The sequence below is a fragment of the Hypanus sabinus genome, chromosome 17, assembly GCF_030144855.1.
Source record: "Hypanus sabinus isolate sHypSab1 chromosome 17, sHypSab1.hap1, whole genome shotgun sequence".
Classification (NCBI taxonomy): domain Eukaryota; kingdom Metazoa; phylum Chordata; class Chondrichthyes; order Myliobatiformes; family Dasyatidae; genus Hypanus; species Hypanus sabinus.
The window spans coordinates 68,958,980-68,978,538 of NC_082722.1; the positions used below are offsets into that span (position 1 = coordinate 68,958,980).

A 19,559-nucleotide genomic window follows, 5' to 3' on the forward strand; every position below is an offset into this window, starting at 1 on the left:
GATATTTTGGCAGTGGTTAATATCAATGTTGATGAAAAACTATTTATAGCATGCTTTCTTATCAGTAATTAGTAAATTGATCTCTTGCTCCTTTTGTATAAGAGACTAAAGAATCCTTGAGACAATGTCCCTTGTCTGGGAGTGCAGACAATGGTATTGTTTTACTAAATTTGATAACTCTCATCCCCACTAAGTGCTCAGTATTTTTAAATATATTTATTTATTGACATACGGCACAGAATAGGCCCTTTCAGCTGTGCCACCCAGCAATTCCTCAGTTTGATACTAGCCTAATTATGGGACAATTTTACAATTTTATAACTGATACATCTTTGGACTGTGGAAGGAAATTGGAGCACTCAGAGGAAACCCACAGAGCCATGGAGAGAATGTACAAACTCCTTACAGGCAACAGTGGGAATTGAACCTGGGTCATTTGTACTGTAAAGCATTGTGCTAAACACTATGCTACCATGCTGCCTTATTAAACAGCGTAGGATATTTTGATTAAATATTCCTTTAGTCAGATTACTGAATTCCTTGCCCTCTCACTCCACCTTCTTATTTTCACTCGGATGTCCTCTCTCCTGCCATTGGTTAGATGCCAGTTGGATGTCTGGAAATGAGTTTACTGCATCTGGTAAACTTCAGGGTAACACACACAGAATGCTGGAAGATCTTCGTAGGTCAGTCAGCACTTATAGAAAGGAATAAAGAATCTTGCTGTTAACCTGCTGAGTTCCAGCATTTTGTGTTCCTGTGATCCCTAATCTTCAGTGTAGTTTTGAGTGAGAATTGCAGTACTGGGGACAGTGTTTTCCTAGTGAAATATCGGGTTAATATCCATTAAAACATTCAGACATTTGATGGTCTTCATGCACATGACTGGAACTGCAAAACTATGTCTTTGTTAAGCTTATTCACATTACAGTCTTGACATTCAGTGTTGGGACCGGTTCTGAGTTAATCTCATGGGTACAGAATTGTAGTGGTTTGTGTAATGCTATTACAGTGCTAGCAACTGCGGTCCAATTCCACCGCTGTCTGTAACTTTTACATTCTTCCTCTGACCACATGGGCTTCTGGCAGGTGCTCCAGTTTCCTCCCACATTCCAAAGTTGTGCGGGTTCGTAGGGTTAGTTGGTCAAATGGGTGTAATTGGGCGGCATGTTCTGATTGGGCCAGAAGGGCCCTTTTCCTTGTTGGACCTCTACAGAAAGCACAAAATAAATATGAGGGAGTTTTAAAGATTTGAGTTTCTTCATTCAGAAGGTGGTGAATTCACTTCCACAAAGGGTTGTCATGGCCAAGTCATAGGGTGTACTTGAGACAGACCATTGATTGGTTCTTGATTAGTAAGGCACTTAAGGGTTTCAGGGATAATGGGATAATAGGAGAATGGGGTTGAATAAAATCAGAATGGTGGAACAGACATGATAATTTGAATGGCCATATTCTGTTCTTATATTCTATGATGTTTTATCAACCAGTACCATCAAGGATAAAATAAATGGACAACTCTTCTCATTGCTGCTTTTTTTTTGCAGATAGGTCAATGCATTTGAAATATAATTCATTCTGAAGTACTTGGAGGTGATTCAAATGAGAGAGTCACACAGTAAGTTTGTGGTTTTGGTTTGTAAATCCAGAAGTATTTCTCTGAAATCTTCTGTCTGGAACATATTTTGGAAACCTTTTGGAGTTTGTTTGCTTGCCTCTGGTCAAATGCTTAATGTCCATCCTCACGTACAAGGGGTGTGTTCATTTCTGAAGGAGAATTCATGTCTAGAATCAAATCACAGCATCTGAACATTGATAGCACGATGTATAGCAGAATGCTTCCAAAGTTAGTCCAGCTGTGGTTGAGATCATCCTTAAAAACAAAATAAATATACCATCTATCACAGCTGAATACCTAACATCAACATACAGACCTCCAACTCACCTGCACACCCACCATCTGGATTGCATCAGCACATATTCCTTTGCCAGATGGGAGATGGAAAGAAAATAAAATGCCTGAAATCTGATATAAACATAAAGAGAAAAAGAACCATGAGTCATCTAAAAGAGAAAAGGTGATGCATATACTCCAGGTATACATTCCCTTTAGAAATACGGCTTAATCTCTTGCTTTATTCCTGCCTCTTATGAGCCCTCTATGGTAAGGGATCTCAATCAGCAAACAAGAAGTGGTGGTTTGGAACTTGCTATCTGAAAGGATATTGGAGGCAGAGATCCTCATCTGTTCAAAAACAGTTGGTTGAGTACTTGCAGAGCCATAGGTGTCCCATGGTCTCCATCGCCTCCTGCCCTGGGGTTTCCTGCCATGAGGGACATCCTATATTTACACTCAGTGGTCACTTCATTAGGTACACCTCATTAATATAAATATCGTGTGGTAGCAACTCATTGCATGCAAACAAGGTCAAGAGGTTCAGATGATTGTTCAGACCAAACAACAGAATGGGGAAGAAATGTCATCTAAGTGACTTTGACAGTGGAATGATTGTTGGTGCAACATGAGGTGGTTTGAGCATCTCAGGAACTGGTGACCTCCTAGGATTGTCACGCGCAACAGTCTTTAGAGTTTGTAGAGAATGGTGCAAGAAACAAAACAAAACAGTTCATGAAGGGATGTGGGAGAAGGCAGAAGAGTGTTTCTGAGAGGACAATTGGATCAGCCATGATGAAATGGCAGAGCGGGCGCAATGGGCCAAATGGCCTAATTCTGCTCCTATATCTTAATGGTCTTATCTTATGATCTCAAAACATGCAGTGAGAAGCAGTTCTGTGAACACAAACACCTTGTTAATGAGAGAGGTCAGAGGAGAATGGCCAGACAGGTTTACGATGAGAAAAAGGCAACACTAACTCAAAAAGCCATGCATTATAACAATTGTACACAGAAGTGAATCTCTGAACACAAAACACAATGGATTTTCATCTGCAGCCCCCTTTATCTTAATATACCTGCTGAGGTCCTTGGGATTTTCCTTCACCTTGTATACCAGAGAAACCTCATACTTTCTTTTAGACCGTTCGAGCCTAGGATACTGAGAGGTGACTTTATGGAGGTGCATAAGATCATGATGGCCATAGATAGGGTGAATGCACTCAGTCTTTTGAAGGGTCTCAACCTGAAATGTTGCTTGCTTATTCTCCTCCACAGATACTGACTGACCTGTTGAGTTTCACCAGCACTTTGTATGTGTTGGTCTGTTAAATTTGCTGATTGCTGTTGGTGCCCCACCCATCCAGGTGAGTGGAGAGCATTCCATTACATTCCTGATGCACCTTCTAGGTAGTAGATAGGCCTTGCTGTGTCAGGAGGTGAGTCAGTCAACACAAGATACCCAGTCTCTGAGCTCGGTCTTCGAGTCATGGCACTTAAGTTCTTCCTGATTCACCATCTCACCACATCAGTGCGCTTAGGTTGGTGTAACTGAGCATATAAGCAGCTTTGTCATGAGCATATTTCTTAAAGAAGCATCTGTCATAGAATCATAGAATGGCTGCAGCACAGAAAACACAAACTGGTGGAAATCTGTATTAATATATCCACCACAATCAGGACTTCCTGTTGGCCAGACATTTTAATTCCAATTCCCATTCCTGTTCTGATAATTTGGTCCATGGCCTCCTCTCATGCCAAGGTGAGGCTGCTCTCTGGGTGGAGGAGCAACACCTTGTATTTCATCTGTGTAGCCTCCAACCTGATGGCATGAATATCAATTTCCCTTTCTAGTAATCAAATTCCACCCACCCTCCCTTCCTTTATTCCCCACTCTGACTTTTTACTTCTTCTCACCTTTCTATGACTTCCCCCGGGTCCTCTCCTCCCTCCATTTCTTCTATGGTCACTCTCCTCTCTTATCAGATTCTTTCTTCTCCAGCCCTTGATCTTCCCCACCCAACTGACTTCACCCATCACTTTCCAGCTAGCTTCTTTCGCTCCTCCCACCTTTATATTCTGGCATCTTCCCACTTGCTTTTAAGTCCTGAAGACTTAAAACATCAGCCTAAAACATCAACTGTTTATTCAATTCTCTAGGTACTGCCTAACCTGCAGAGTTTCCTCAGCACTTTGTGTGTGCTGCTTTGGATTTCCAGCATCTGCAGACTTCCTTGTGCTTAAAATACACACAAAATGCTGGACAAACTCAGCAGGTCTGGAGGAAAATGAACAGTTGATGTTTTAGGCCAAACCCCTTCATGTGTCCAGAAGAAGGGTCTCAGCCTGAAACATGGACTGTTCATTTTCCTTTTTAGATGCTGCCTTACCTGCTGCATTCTTCCAGAATTTTATGCTCTATTCAGAAGAGACCATTTGGTCCATTGTGTCCCTGCCAGCTTTCTACTATGGCAACACAAGATCTCTAAAATATCAATGCATTTTAAAGGTAAATATTATCTGCAAACTCAGTTTACAGATGCACTGGTGAAGGTTAATCTGGTCTATAAACAGATCCTGAGATAGCTGCTGTGTTATCACTGAAAGAATTGGTGGTTTTGTCTCCTGATTCTAATTAATGAGCCAAGAGGTTGCTGGAAAATAAGTTTGTTTTGGGATAAGGACAGATTTAGACTTGGCTGTCATTTTCTCCAACATGTGAATTGTTATTGTAATATGGTGTATGAGTAACTGAGTGAGTTCTGAAATAATCCAGAATGTTGCATCACAGCGTTGTCAGAACAAACCAGAAGGAAAAGCTTAAAAAAAAATTCTTGAGTTGGCAGCTGGGAAGCTGAGTAACACAAGTTATTTAATTTTATGCAAAATTGATGTTCTGTTTTGGCAGCTAGCAGCTCCTCATTCAATTTTAAAACAGATTATTGTTTTAATTTGTGACAAGATTGCATTGAAGCATGCCATCAGCCTATCAACCATATACTTGCCTGAACATGGCTGCCAAGTTTCTGCTGTTGCTAGCATGGTGGGAGGTTTGGGGAAGTGGGGGTGATGCTTCAGCTGGTGCGAGTTGAGGGGGGTTTGATGCTTTTGGGGCTGCTTGTGCGAAGGGAGGGGGATGGTTGCTTTGATGTTTTGATCATTCATTCTATGGGGCTCATGTTTTGTGGATGTCTGTGAAGAGTAAGAATTTCAGGTTGTATACTGTATTCATTCACTGATATTAACGTAAACCTTTGAACCTTTGAACATAACTCTTCCTGCTAATCTCACTTTCCAGCTCTTGATCAACAGCCTGGAAAATCATGAATCAAAGTGTCAAAGAGCTAGATTTTAAATGTGCTGAGACTTTCTGCATCTCCAGCCCTACACTGCATTGAGTTCAAGACCCACATCAGCCTTTGGGTGATTTTTGTTTCCTCAACTCTTCTTTAATCTTTTTTCTTTTACCTTAAATTTATGCTGTCTATTTATTGACTACTTTGCTAAGGGAGATCAATTTACCTTATTTAGTCCGAGACAAATTGATTAAATCTCTCCTCAGCCTCTTTTGTTCTATAGGAAACAATGTCATCATATCAATCATTAAAGATGCTTACCATCCAGAACATGCCCTCTTCACATTAGTACCTTCAGGGAGGAGGTGCTGGAGCCTAAAGACCCACACTCAATGCTTAAGGTATTTTCCTCCACCAACATATTTCTAAATGATCCCTGAACCCATGGTTATTCATCTTTTGCATTATTTATTTTTGTAATTTTTAGTAATTTCAATATCTTACACTGTACTGTCGCCACAAAAGATCAAATTTCTCAATGTATATTCAATAATAATCTTGATTCTGATTCTGAAAACTTCCTCAAAATGAATTTCTCCATCAATATGTAAATCTCTACAAACACCTCTGTAATGGCACGATCATCCTGTAAGAAGGTGACCAGCTTACTTCAAAGTATTTAACCAGCATTTTAATGTTTACAACATGACCTTTCTATGCTTTTGTTTATAATGGTGTCTTGTATGACTTCTTAATTACCTACCTGCCATCCCTCCATGTATTTCAATCTTTGAGACCCTCTGTGGCAGTTGAGAAAGCAGCTGATGATTATGGTGGAGCCGCTCAAGTGGAGGTTTAGGAGAATGATCCCAAGAATGATAGGGTAAATGTATGAGGAGCATTTGATGTCTCTGAGCTTGTACTTACTGGAGTTTAGAAGAATGATGGGGAGGGAAATCTCATTGAAACCTATCAAATATTGAAGGCCTAGTTAGAGTGGATGTGGAGAGGATGCTGACTATAGTGGAGAAGTCTAGGAGTAGAGGGCACAGCCTCAGAATAGAGGGACGTTCCTTTAGAACAGAGATGAGAAGGAAGTTTTTTAGCCAGAGGGTGGTAAATCTGTGGAATTCATTGCCACGAACAGCTGTGGAAGCCAAATCAATGGGTATATTTAAAATGGAGGTTGACAGTTTCATAATTAAAATAAGGTTAATTCCTGGGATGTCCGGACTGTCTTACGCAGAGAGGTTACAGAGACTGGGCTTGTACATGCTGGAATTAAGGAGATTGAGAGGGGATCTGATTGCAACATATAAGATTATTAAGGGATTGGACAAGATAGAGGCAGGAAATATGTTCCAGATGCTGGGAGAGTCCAGTACCAGAAGGCATGGTTTGAGAATAAGGGGTAGTTCATTTAGGACAGAGTTAAGGAAAAACTTCTTCTCCCAGAGAGTTGTGGGGGTCTGGAATGAACTGCCTTGGAAGGCAGTGGAGGCCAATTCTCTGGATGCTTTCAAGAAGGAGCTAGATAGGTATCTTATGGCTAGGGGAATCAAGGGATATGGGGACAAGGCAGGAACCGGGTATTGATAGTAGATGATCAGCCATGATCTCAGAAAGGCGGTGCAGGCTCAAAGGGCCGAATGGTCTACGTCTGCACCTATTGCCTATAGTCTATTGTCTATTAATTAGAAAGGGTATCAAAGGTTATGGGAAGACGGCAGAAGAATGGGACTGAAAAGACTAATAAATTAATAGAATGGCAGAGCAGTCTCAATGGGCCAAATGGCCTAATTCTGCTCCTACGTCTTCTAGTCTTATGAAATGGCTTCACGCAGCAGTGTCCATTGTGCATGCAGACAGGGTTGGTGAAGTTTACTTACAATCATTTTCAATATTTAGACTGGCAAAAAATCAGAGTTAGAAAATTACAGCATCTCTGTGATAAGTCCTTGAAATATATAGCTATTGGGACCAGGACTGGCTATAATTTCTAGCTTTAATCCCACTGACGAGGTTTTTGAGATCATAGACAAATACTCTTGGGGGAAAGTGGAAGCCTTCTCACATAAAGGTTCGGAACATTTACAACAGCCCAGACTAAAATAAGTATCATATTTTACATGGCCAGTGGTGCAAGCTGGGAATTTATTACTCTAGTGAGGAATACAGTGAGGGGCATATGAATTACTTCATCCCCTCATTGTTAAGATCATTTTTCTGTTTATTGGTTTGGCAATGAGAGATCATGTACTTGTGGATTTGTGTACATGTACTTTCTTTCATTTATTCCTTTCACAGGATTTGTCTGTCATGGCAAGGTTAGCTTTTATTGCCCATCCATTATGGAGAAAGGTATACTGTTGCCTTTCTAATGACAGCTAGAAAGCAATTGGATAGGCAATCCATGATATCAAGCTAACGAGTGAGTGAGTGAGGCCTTCGCGTCAGGTTTGAACATGGATGTTACGTCCTAGCTGTCTGGAAATGCATGCCTGGGCAGTATGATATGGAGTGTAAGATGTGGTCCATGCAGCAGGCTCCCCCTTCTCCATGCATCTGATAAACCCAAAGGAATGGCAGACACCAACACAGTCTGATACCAGCAGCGTTGCAGGAGTTGCCAGTCAGCATTGAAATCAGCGTAGGACTGCCTTAAGGACTCCAGCTCCGAACTATTCCCTCGGGATTTACTCCTGAAGTGGGTAGAGCCAAGTGGGTTTGAAACCAGAGTTTTCCTTCTCTTAGATGAGCTGCCAACCACGGCTGTTGAGTTCCATCTGCCAGAAGTGACTAGTTTTAAGGCACCAACAACCTGCCTTTGCCCCTTCTCCTGTCTGTAGAAATGGTTCCACCAGGCTTAGTAGCTAAACCACACGTGAAGGCCAGGAGCTGGACTTGGTTGTCAGAGGTTCTTTGTGGTGTATGCCATTGGACGCATTTAATAGGTAGTAGGGGCATGCCCCCACTGGCACTACCGATTATAACAATCTTAACGAATCAAGCTAGCGATGAAGTAGGATCATATAACTTCATGTCAGAGTACATTAGTTTCTAAAAAGTAATTCAAAAACTGTGTTGTTCTTGTTCTTTTTGTTGTTCTCTTTCTTTTTCTTCTTTTCTTCTTCCTTATTTTGAGTCTCTTAATTTGAGGATAACTTCCTCTCAGTTCAGTTCAGTGGTTGAGGCAGCCCATGTGGGAAATGATAGACTCAGCCATGGATGGAGATAGTGGGTGCTTCTTCAGTTGGGTGGGCATGCTATTTGATTTTTTCATCATTTACAATGGATCTCTCTACAGTCCTGAGAAGGGAGTTTGAAATTCTTCTTGTCTTCCGAAATGGGCCTTCTCCTTTTTGAGTGGATGCAGGGTAGGATTCCCATTACTCAATGAGGAAGTTACATTTTTTCCAAGGACATTTTGAAGGTATCTTTTGAGTATTTTCTCCATTGCCTCAAGGTAACCTCTCCCTATGATGCAGATTGGATATCTTTTGGAAATCCTATGTCAGGCTGATGAATGGTGTGACCTGGCCATTGAAATTGGTTGAGTGTAATTCAAGGCTCAATGCTGGGGACATCAATATTCCCAATAATGTCACTCATTAACTTTGTGGGAAGGATCAGAGTTCAACCCAGTCCTGATAAAGGTCCTCGACCTGAAACTTCAACTCTTCATTTCCCTCCTCAGATGCTGCCTGACCCATTGAGTTCCTCTGGCATTTTGTGCATTGTTTCAAAATTCCAGCTGCTGCTTCACTTAAAGACCATTCTCAGAATGTGCCATAAATGAGTAATAGGTTCTTACGTGTTGCTGTTGCAATGATACTGCCTTGGACAGTTGAGCAATGAAGAATAGAAAGTGCCTGGAGCAAACTGGAAAAGATCAATAATGAAGAACAGAACATCCTGTAAAACCTCATGAGGTTTTGAAGCAGTAAGATGAATGTAAACGGTTTGTGAGAATAAACAGACACAGACTCATTCTGTTACTGAATGGAAGCTGGAATAACCTAAACCCTAAAAAGCAAATTGTTGCCTTTTTAAATTGTTGAGAGCTTCAGATTCCTAGGAATGAATGATACTGTAGCTTGTCCTGGTCCAACAATACAGACGCCACAACCAAGAAATCTCACCAATGTCTGTAATTCGTCAGGAGCCTGAAGAAATTTGGCATGACCCCATTGACACTTACAAATTTTTATTGATTCACCGTAGAAGCATCATCTGGACACATCATGGTTTGTTTGGGTAACTGCTTTGCTCATGACTGGAAGAAAGTTCAGAGTTGTGGACACAGCTCAGCACAGCACAGAAACCCACTTCCCTCCCGTGTACTTTATCTATATCTCTCACTGCCACACAAGGTAGTCAACATAATGAAAGACGCCACCCACCATGAGCAGTCTCTCTCCTCCCCTCTATAGGGTCTCCTCAGAACACCACAGGAACTAAACTTGCCTCTGTGGACTGTGTCTACACTTCTTGCTTCCTCAGTAAAACAGTCAGCATCATCTAAGACTCCACCCACCCTGGACGTTCTCTCTTCTCCCCCCTCCCATCGGGCAGAAGATACAAAAGCCTGACAGCACGTACCTCCAGGCTCAAGGTCAACTTCTGTCCCTTTGTTAAAACACTATTAAACTGTTCTCTGGTTCTATAAGATGGATTCAGCCTCACAATCTACCTCATTATTATCTTAATCCTTATTGTCCACCTACATTGCATATTTTCTGTATTGCATTTTATTGCACTTTATTCGGTATTTTGCTATTGTTTTATCTTATACTACTTCAATGTATTGTGCGTTGGTCCAGTCTGTATGAATGGTATGCAAGAGAAGCGTCTCACTGTAGCTCGGTACATGTAACAATTATAAACCGCTTCCTATAAGAAAGTAACAATCTGGAAATAATCATATATAACCATATAACAATTACAGCATGGAAACAGGCCATCTCAGCCCTTCTAGTCCATGCCGAATGCTTACTCTCACCTAGTCCCACCGAACTGCACTCAGACCATAACCCTCCATTCCTTTCCTGTCCATATACCTATCCAATTTTTTTAAATGACAACATTGAACCTGCCTCTACCACTTCTACTGGAAGCTCGTTCCACACAGCTGCCGCTCTCTGAGTAAAGAAGTTCCCCTTTGTGTTACCCCTAATCTTTTGCCCCCTAACTCTCAACTTATTTCCTCTTGTTTGAATCTCCCCTACTCTCAATGGAAAAAGCTTATGCACGTCAACTCTATCTATCCCCCTCATAATTTTAAATACCTCTATCAAGTCCCTCCTCAACCTTCTATGCTCCAGAGAATAGAGACCTAACTTGTTCAATCTTTCCCTGTAACTTAGATGCTGAAACCCAAGTAAGATTGTAGTAAACCTCCTCTGTACTCTATCTATTTTGTTGACATCTTTCCTATAATTCGGTGACCAGAACTGTACACAATAATCCAAATTCAGCCTCACCAATGCCTTGTACAATTTTAACATTACATCCCAACTCCTATTCTCAATGCTCTGATTTATAAAGGCCAGCATACCAAAAGCTTTCTTCACCAGCCTATCCACCAATACTGACCAAAGTTCCAGATCAAAGTGCAAAGATAGCAACCTAACTTCCTTATACACAGCCAACTGCAGAGTAAACGGCAGGCCAGCAGATCCCCTGAGAGAATGGGTAAATGGACAGATGATTGTTAATGCCCCTGGAATGTACTGTACATTGGATTATAGCATATCACTTAGAGCAGTGACACTTACGTGCTAATAATCCAGAGATTCAATAAACATCTTCAATTGGAGTAATATGTTCAGTTCTGGTCATCTGATTATAGGAAAGACATAGAACCTTTAGGGAGGGTGCAGAGAAGATTTACCAGTATACTACCGGGATTACAGAGAAACTCTTAATCAAGTGAGCCAGGGCTATTCTCTTTGGAGCAAAGAAGAATGAGCAGTGACTTGATAGAGACGTACAGTTTGATAAGAGACATAAATAGAGTGGACAGCCAGAGAGTTTTTCCCAGAGCTGAAATGGCTAATACCAATGGGCACACGTTTAAGGTGTTTGGAGGAAAATACAAGGGGTATGTCAGAGCTAGTTTTTTTTTTAACATAGAGACTAGTAGGTGTATGAAATGAGCTGCCAAGGCTGGTAGTAGAAGCAGATACATTCGGGACAATCAAGGGTTAGATTGATCTTAGAGTAGGTTAAAAGGTCAGTACAACAATTTGGGCTGAATGGCCAGTACTGTGCCATAATGAATTATGTTCTATGTTTTGTGTTTCATTCATAACTAAACCAAATTGCATTCAAGTGATAGAAACCTAAAAGTTAGCTTTAACCAACACACACAAAGTGCTGGATGAGCTCATCAAGCCAGACGGCATCTATGGAAACAAGTACAGTCGATGTTTCAGCAGGACGCTTTAACATCTGCTTCTGCATAGTGAGAACCTAGAGAAGCTATTTGTTTATTTATCAAAAATACATAGCACATCAGGCCCTTTCAGCCCTCTGAGCTGTACTGTCCAGCAGCCTCCAATTGTATCCATAGTCTAATCATGGGACAATATACAAAGACAAATTAACCTACCAGTATTTCTTTAGACTGTGGGAGGAAACTGGAGCACCCGGAGAAAACTCAAGCATTCCACAGGCAGAATGTACAGACTCCTTACCAATGACATTGGAATCAAACTCTGATCCCCAACACCCCGAGCTGTAACTTTGTCGTCCTACCCCCTGTGCTACTGTGTTGTTTACTACTCGAATGAGAGTTTATTCAGAGATACTCTGAGATGCTTTCGACTTAAAAATGGCTGTGGAACTGCTAAGTAGCTACAAAAATACGACAGCTATGCAAAGAAGAAACATGTTCCCAGAACACAGGGTCCTGTAGCTTGACCCCTAAATATCTGGAAGCTACATATGTTAAAAAGTTTCTACTGATTCTCTGATAACTTCTATGAGATCATAAGACATAAAAGCAGAATTAGGTCATTTGGCCGATTGAGTCTGCTCTGCCATTTCATCATTGGAAGATTGGAAAACATGGCTTATGAGAATAGCTTGAGGGAACTTGGCCTTTTCTCCTTGGAGCTACGAAGGATGAAAGGTGACCTGATAGAAGTGTTTGAGATAGAAGAGAGTCATTGATTGTGTGGATAGCCACAGGCTTTTTTCCAAGGGCTGAAATTGCTATAACAAGGGGCATAGTTTTAAGGTGCTTGAAAGGGGGATGTCTGAGTTAAGTTTTTCACACAGAGAGTGGCGGGTGCATGGAATGCCAGTGAAGGTGGTGGAGGCAAATACGATAGGGTCTTTCAAGAGCCTCTTAGATAGGTACATGAAGTTTAGAAAAATAGAGGGCTATGCAGTAGGGAAATTCTAGAGTAGGTTACAGGGTCAGCACAACTTTGTGGGCTAAAGGGCCAGTAATATGCTGTAGATTTCTATGTTTCTATGTTTTTTCATGACTGAGTTATTATCCCTCTTAACCCCTTCTGCTGCCTTTCGACCGCAACCTTTTATGCCCTTACTAATCAAGAACCTATCAACCTCCACTTTAAGTAAACCCAGTGGCTTGGCCTGCACAGCCATCCATGGTAATGAATTCCACGGATTCACCACCCTCTGGCTAAATAAGTTCCTCCTCGTCTCTGTTCAAAAGGGATATCCTATTCTCAGCCACACACACAAAATGCTGAAGGAACTCAGTAGGCCAGGCAGCAACTATGGAAAAGAACACAGTTGAAATTTCAGGCCAAGACCCGTCGGCAAGAAGGGAGAAAAAACGCTGATGAGTAGACTTAACAGGTGGGGGGAAGGGAGAGAGAAACGCAAGGTGATAGGTGAAAGCTGAAGTGGTAGGGATGAAGTAAAGAACTGGGAACTTGATTGGTGAGCTGCAGGGCTGGAGAAGGAAACTCTGATCAAAGAGGACAGAGGGCCATGGAAGAAAGAAAAGTGGGGAGGAACACCAGAGGGAGGTGATAGGTGGGCAGGGAGATAAGGTGAGAAAGGGAAAAGGGGATGGGGAATGGTGAAGGGGGCACATTATTATCAGTTTGAGACATTGATGCTCAGGCCATCAGGTTGGAGGCTATCCAGATGGAATATAATGTGTTGTTCCTTCAACCTGAGTGTGGTCTCATCAAGACAGTGGATGGTTTCACCTTTCACCGTGTTTCTCTCTCCCTGCCCTCAACCTTTTAAGTCTACTCCTCAGCTTTTTTTCTCCAGTCCTGCCAAAGGGTCTCAGCCCGAAACATCAACTGTATTCTTTTCCATAGATGCGGCCTGGCCTGTTGAGTTCCCCCAGCGTTTTGTGAGTTGCTTGGATTTCCAGCATCGGCAGATTTTCTCTTGTTTGTGATCCTATTCTGAGCCTATGTGCTCTGGCTCTAGTATAAGAAATGTCCTCTCCACTTAGCCCCTTCAATACTTGCTTGGTTTCATTAAGAACCCCTTTCATTTTTCTAAACTCCAGCGGGTACAGGCCCAGAGTAACCAGCCACTCCTCATATATCACTCTGATGAACTCCTCTGGACCTTCTCTTCTTCCAGCACATCCTTTCTTAGATAAGAGACCCAAATCTGCACACAATACATTGAGTATGGTCTGACCAATGCCTTATAAAGTCTTAGTATTACATCCTTGCCTTCACATTCTAGTCCTCTGTAAATGAATGCTAACATTGCATTTAACTTCCTACCACTACCTGCAAGTTAACCTTATATGTGAGTAGTTTGTTGCAGAATTCATGAAACAGACTTATTATACCACCTTATCAGCCCTAGCATTCATCTCCCTGTTTATTTTTTGTCAGTTGCTTGATTGCTAATGATGAAATGCTACACAATTTTGCTACTTGTTTGGGTATGTGTATATACTCATTGATTGTGTTGGATGGTGAGTTGTATTAATAGCTTTGGAGAAAGAGGACAGTGGTGCTGGATATAAATAGAAATTAATATCCTGCAGGAGGCTGTATTATTCAGTGAAGCATTTACCTTATGGATTACATAAATAGACCATGTATCAGGGGTGTTGGCTTGCTTGCCGGATAAACCACCAGACCAATGCACTAGGCTGAAAAATCAATCCAGGAAACAGGCAGGAAAAGGCACTATCCTGGCGATAGGTCTTGGCCTAAAACTTTGATTCTTTATTCCTTTCCATAAGTGTTGCCAGACCTGCTGAGATCCCCCAACATTTTGTGTGTGTTACTCTGGATTTCCAGCATCTGCAGAATCTGTGTTTATGAAAAGACACTGTACTTTCAGATATGTAGTATGAAAGTTTACAGTAAAGTTTACCAACATTCATATATCTGCATGTTGAATGCAAGCCGTGATCTCAATTTCCCCACTTTTAATAAAGGCGTACATTTTTATCTATAAAGTACTGAGGAGAATGTGCAGCCACATTTCTGTACTAAAGGCACCATCGTAGAGAGATACAGCACAGAAGAAGGTCCATTCGTTCACAAAGTTTGCAACATCTATGAAACACCCTTTGTCTGGAGAATGTTTGGGCATGAAGGGCAATGATCTGGGAGCAGGCCAATAGGACTCGGCAGTTTAAATGGTTCATCATGGACTAGATGGGCCAAAGATCCTATCGCTGTGGCTGCAGTTTTCTATGACTCTATAATAGACACCATATGATGTTTACCAGGGGTTCATGTTTCCAGCATGGCCCCCACACTCCACGTTGTATGTGTCCTTAATTTGACAGCTACACACTTGACAGAGTCTTTTAAGAAGCCTACGCTATTTCTTAACGAGAGCTCTGAGCTGACAGTCAATGAAAAGCTAACAATTAACTTGCTTCATGTCAAATTCCCCGTAGTACCTTTCATTAGTCATGTGCTGCAATAATAGCAATCAAAGAAGGTAAATTATTATCAGTAAGGTTCCAAAAGCAGTAATGGAGCAGATATCCTGAGATTCATTCAGCTGCTGTATGTGGAAGGAGATGGGGAGTTGTTTTAATGGGATTGCCCTGCTAGGAGCTGGCATAGATTTAATGGGCTGAATGACTTCCATCTGTGCCAAATTCATTCCATATTTCTATGAATCACCAGTTCAGTATCAGTGGTTGAGTGACAAATGTTAGTGAGAATATTGGAGGAACTACTTGACTGGTAATTGCTTTATTATTGTCACATGTACCGAGATACAGTGAAAAGCTTTTGTTTGCCTGCCGCCCAGACACACCTTTCCAATCGTAAGTACGTCAAGGCAGTAGAAATGGAAAATAAAAGAGAATGTAGAAAATAGTGCTACAATTACAGAGAGTTCAGTGTATGCATACAAGCACAGTGGAATGGCCATAACGGGGTGGACTGAGAGATCGAAAGTTCATCTTTATTTTAGAAGAGGTCCACTCATGATCTCATGTATTACAGGAGTGAGTAGGGCACCTGGTTGTATTGGGCCACAACAACAACCTTTCACTGAACATCAGTAAAACTAAAGATTGATTGTTGACTTCAGGAAGACAAAGGAAAGCAAACTGCCTAGAGGAATCTAGATTACTGGCTTAGACCATAAGATATAGGAGCAGAATTAGACCCACCAAGTCTTCTCTGCCATTTCATCAGAGCGGATCCATTTCCTTGTTGCGATAGAGGGTCAGCTGCTTTAAATTCCTGGGTGTTAATATATCAGATGACCTGTCCTGTGTTCAGCACATCGATGAAATCACAAAGAAGGGATACCAACATTGTTTCTTTCTTAGAAGGTTGGGAAGGTTTGGCATGTCACAAAATCTATTGGATGCTTTATGATCTGCAGAGCAATTTGAAAGAAGCTTCAGAGAATAGAAGATACAGCCCAATACATCATGGACACATCCCTCCCTTTTATTGAAAGTATCTACAATAATGGGCTGCCTCCAGAAGGCAACATCATCTGAATTCACAACCTTCCAGGCCATGCCAGTTTCTTGCAGCCTCCATTGAACAGAAGTCCCGCATCCCCAGGGAACTTTTGTTTCCCCTCAACCATTAGATTCCTGAAACAAACCGTACAACCTTAATCACTACCTCAGTTTAACAACACTGGCAACTCTACACTACAATGGACCTTATTTCTTTTTGTTTGTTCTGTCTTTTTCTCGTATAATTTTTTATAACTTATATTTAATCTATGTTTTTCCTGTGAACTCTGTGCCTCTAATACTATTGCCTGTGTTGCCACTGCAAGTCAGTTTTTCATTGCACCTGTGCAGACACGTATTTGTACATAAGACAATAAAACAGACTTTTGACTTTTTGTGTTGTCTTTAACATTGGTCTTCAACAAAATCTTTCTAAACGTGAGAAATTCTGCAGTGGCTGGAAATCCAAAGCAACACACCGAAAATGCGGGAGGAACTCAGCAGGTTGAGCAGCACCTATGAAATTAATAAACAGTCAACGTTTTAGGCCAAGACCCTTCGAGGTCAATGTATAACCGACTGAGTACTATCCATCTAATGATTATCCATTTAGTTGTGCCATCATAATAGCACTTATATTGAATATCATAAAGTCCCTTCTGGTGTGTCCAATAAATTTTATAGACAGGTTAATGTCAAATGAAATTAGGAAATACTTCAGCCAATCTTGAGACAGCATTATCCCATAAACAGTAATGTGACAATGACAATATAATCTGTTTTTAGCGTTGTTAAGTTGGCTAAGCATTGGCCAGGATTCCTAAGATAACTCCCTTGATCTTCAAAACACTTAATTGAGAGCTACATATATCTCAGAAGGGAGATTAGACATTAAGTTAATACCTTGCTTATGGTACTACAGAAAGGACGTGGTAGCGGTGGAGAGAGTACAAAAAAGATTCACTGGGATATTGCTTAGGATGGGATGAGCTGAGCGTTTAATTCAATAATTTACAGTGCTAGTGATTAGCGATCAGGGTTCAGTTCTCCATTGCTGTCTCCTAGGAGTTGTATGTTCTCCCAGTGACTACGAGGGTTTCTTCCTAGTGTTCTGCTTTCCTCCCACACTTCAAATATGCATGGGTTAACGTTAGGGTTAGTAAGTCGTGGACATGCTCTGTTAGTGCCAGAAGCATGGTGATACTTGAAGGCTGCACCCAGCACATTCTTGGACTCTGATGGATTTTGATCTAAACAACACATTTCGCTGTAGAGTCATAGAGAAGTACAGGACAGGAATAGGCCCTTCAGCCCATCTAAGCCATACTGAAACCATTTAAACTGCCTACTCCCATTGACTGCACCAGGACAAAGCCCTCTATATCCCTATTACCCATTTACCTATCCAAACTTCTCTTAGACATTGAAATTGAGCTGTCATGCACCACTTGTGCTGGCAGATCATTCCACACTCTCTCAACCCTTTGAGTGAGGAAGCTTCCCCTCATGTTCCCCTTAAACTTCTCATCTTTCACCTTTAAGTCATTACCTCTGGTTGTAGTCCCACCCAACCTCAGTGGAAAAAGGCTGCTTGTGTTTACCCTATCTATACCCTCATAATTCTGTATACCTCTATCAATAGTCTTCTCAGTCAACTACATTCTAAAGAATACAGTCCTAACCTATTTAATCTTGCCTTATATTTCAGGTCCACCTGACCAGATAACATCCTTGTAAATGTTCACTGCACCCTTTCAAACTTGTTTACATCTTTCCTGAAAGTATGCAACCAAAACTGCACACAACACTCCAAATTCGGCCTCACAAATCTCATACAATTTCAACATACATACCATCTTCTGTACTCAGTGCATTGATTAGCGAAGTCCAATGTGCCAAAAGCTTTCTTTACGACCATATCTACCTGTGACACCACTTTCAACAAATTCTGTACCTTTGTTCTCAGATATTCTTGTTGTTCTGTGCTCCTCAGTGCTCTATTGTTCACTGTGTAAGAACAACAATGGTCGGTTCTACTGAAGCACAAAATCTTCCACATGTCTGCATTAAATTCCAACTACTAATTTTCAGCCCTTTTTTCCAAATGATGCAAATCCCTCTCCAAGCTATGATAGCCTTCCTTGCTGTCCACTGCGCCCCCAATTTTGGTGTCATCTGCAAATTTGATGATCCAGTGAACCACATTACATTCCAGATCATTGATATAGATGACAAAACAACAAAGTACCCAGCCCCAATCGCCGCGGCACACCGCTAGTCACAAGATTCCAGTTAGAGAGACAACCATCTACTACCACTCTCTGGCTTCTCCCACAAAGTTACTGTTTAATCTAACATGCTACCTCATCCTGAATGCCAAGTGACTGAACCTCTTGACCAGCCTCCCATGCGGGACCTTGTCAAAGGCCTTGCTAAGGTCCATGTTGACAATATCCACTGCTTTGCCTTCATCCACTTTCCTGGTAACTTCCTCAGAAAATACTTTAAGATAGGGCGGACATGACATATCACGCATGAAGCCATACTGCTTGTATGTTTTGATGTTTTGGTGTATATGTGACGAATAAATTTATCTCTTTCTAAGAAGGGATTGAATGGGCAATGCTCATTCTTACTGGAATGTCGAAGATTGTGGGGTAACTTTATAGAGGTTTAAAAAATTATGGCGGTAGACACTTTTCACATAGAGGCTGATGATTATCTGGACCAATCTGGTAGAGACAGATATAATTATCATATTTAAAAGACATTTGGATAGGGACTTGAAACAAGGTGCTGGAAATCTGAGCAACACACATAAAATGCTGGGGGAACTTAGCAGGCCAGGTAACATCTAAGGCAAAAGGTACAGTCGACATTTTGGGCTGAAACCCTTCGGCAGGACTGGAGAAAAAAAGCTGAGGAGTAGATTTAAAGGATGGGGGGAGGGGAGAGAGAACCACCATGTGAGAGGTGAAACTGTGAGGGGGAAGGATAAAGTAAAGAAATGGGAAGTTGATTGGTGAGATGAAGAGAGAGTGAGGGGGAAAAGGGCTGGGAAATGGAGAAGTGGGGGGGGGGAGGTGTTTGGGGGGCATTACCAGGAGTTTGAGGAATCGATGTTCACGCCATCAGGTTGGAGGCTACCCAAATGGAATCTAGGGTGTTGTTTCTCCAACTTAAGTGTGGCCTCATCATGACAGTGGAGGAGGTCATGGACAGCCATATTGGAATGGGAATGGGAAGTGGAATTAAAATAGGTGGCCACTGGGAGATCCTGATTGTTCTGGCAGACAGAGCGTAGATGCTTGACGAAGCAGTTTCCCAATCTATGTACCGGAAGTCACACCAGGAGCACTGAATACAGTAAATGACCCCAACAGACTCACGGGTGAATTGTTGCCTCACATGGAAGGACTGTTTAGGACCTTCGATGGTAGTGAAGGAGAAGGTGTAGGGGCAG

General features: G+C 41.6%; 1 long non-coding RNA gene across 1 annotated transcript in view; it reads left to right on the plus strand.

Moving 5' to 3' along the window:
- Positions 1 to 19,559, plus strand: part of LOC132407027 (uncharacterized) — a 163,227-nt gene that overhangs the window by 133,259 nt on the left and 10,409 nt on the right. Inside the window, exons 2-3 of the long non-coding RNA XR_009516347.1 lie at positions 1,548 to 1,618; positions 3,173 to 3,261. This is a non-coding gene — a long non-coding RNA (uncharacterized LOC132407027). The remainder of the gene's footprint in view (positions 1 to 1,547; positions 1,619 to 3,172; positions 3,262 to 19,559) is intronic.